General features: G+C 39.5%; 1 protein-coding gene across 4 annotated transcripts in view; it reads right to left on the reverse strand.

Moving 5' to 3' along the window:
• Nucleotides 1–1,835, reverse strand: part of LOC109486208 (hemicentin-1-like) — a 112,579-nt gene that overhangs the window by 71,665 nt on the left and 39,079 nt on the right. The window lies entirely within an intron of this gene.

Consider the following 1,835-nt stretch of genomic DNA (forward strand, 5'->3'; position numbering starts at 1 on the left):
TGCCATCCCCCAGGACAAATAATGCACTTAATATTTCCATCCAGTCACCTTGATTTATATTACGTTCTGGCACACATGAGAAGAGACGGTATAGGCAGAGCTACATGGCCCTGTAAATGGGTAGTCAGGTCGACTTACAATAAACAATACACTATGTCGGTATAGCCATGCACACGCCTCCAAAATGCAAGAAAGCCAATGGTTGCGACAATGTAAAGCACTGTAAGTACATAAAATTTCGTCTTTTGTTCCTGGACCTGGTCAACAACTGTATAAGTTAAGGTCTATTTGCTACCAGAGATATCTACAATCAGGTGAACTTAAGATTTTCAAGTATGACTTAACGAAAAGAAGGCGAAATGCAAATAATTGCCATAATGAATACGTTTTATGTCAATGCAGACTTTATAACTAAAATAAGGGTTTTCCATTATGTAATAACTACATGCTAACTACGTGATTTTTATGTTAAATCTTATTCAAATATTTAATATTCAGAATTTTACCATTTTCTTAATGAACGAAAATACACAATCCAGCCTAAGGCTGCCATGACAATATGTTGTTTAAAACCGTTTTATCGATTGATTGATTGATTGATTGATTAATAGAAAGATTGATTGATTGATTGATTGATTGATTAACTTAACTGTACACTGCATCATCTTCAGTCACAGATGTTGCGAGATTGGGCATTGGAGGATTTCTGTGCCCCCCCTCCCAAATCATGAATGGTTTTGTCCAGGTTGCTGATACTAATTGCCACCAAAAGGTCAGTCCCATAATTCGTTCAGAAGTACGTCATAGTAACATGGTTAGGATTAACTCTGCTGACTGAATTTGCTAATTGTCTTCCTGGCCATCAATTCATTACAGACCCTGAAAACAAACACTGTGACGCGCTGACTTAGCAAATAATGATGGTGGCAAACATTTTCAGTTATCTCTGGGGACGTCAGGACCAGATATACACAGGGATATCGATTGGGCTATGGTGATTTGATTATGTGGATGACATCCGCGCGCGCATGAATTTTCGTCCGTTTTTCAAATATACCGTAAATCGTACGAAGTAGCTGTAAAATGACCAAATTGCCGTAAATTGCAAAACGAATATAGGAAAAAGATCGTTTGAGTGCCAAATTCAATTCCAAACGAGAAAATGAAAAAGTGGAGAAATGAAAATGAAGACTCTAATTTTCTCCATACCGTACCAGCACCATACAATTCACCTGCAAGACACCATGGTAAGCCTACAGTCAGTACGGAAAGGGGGGGGGGGCATCCTTGGCATTGAAGACTAGTACTCAATCTGGGGAGCTGGAATTATAGCTAGGCTCACAGCCTGAAGGCCGGATGGATTCTTACTACTGGAAATGTGAAACCGACGACGACAGCGCTGAAGACTCTGAAAAATATCCCTGTCATCTGTAAACCTGTATCATGCAGGGAGGTGGTTTCTTGGCATCGAAGGTTGCCTTCGTTACTTGTCGACGTTTGTCATATGGGTCGGTTTGACACAACACGTAAGCAGTAGCTGGTACATATGCTTCTATCATATAGCTTCTATCATACGTTCTTCTTAACTGAAAATCGTTAATACATTGGAAACAACCTACTTTCGTGGCAAAGAGTGTAAAACTACAATTTGAAAGCATTGTATTGACTGATAGCTGACGACTACTCATTGCTCAAACCTAACAACAATAGTGGAAAGAGGATGTTTGTTACAGATCTGTAAAGTTGTGGAACGCATTACCGAGTGAAGTTAAGACTACTGTACTAGCAGCTGATGAGAGGCAGTTCAGGAAAATGACACGTCAGCTTTATGGAAC

The sequence above is a fragment of the Branchiostoma belcheri genome, unplaced genomic scaffold, assembly GCF_001625305.1.
Source record: "Branchiostoma belcheri isolate BF01 breed outbred unplaced genomic scaffold, Haploidv18h27 scaffold8, whole genome shotgun sequence".
Lineage (NCBI taxonomy): Eukaryota > Metazoa > Chordata > Leptocardii > Amphioxiformes > Branchiostomatidae > Branchiostoma > Branchiostoma belcheri.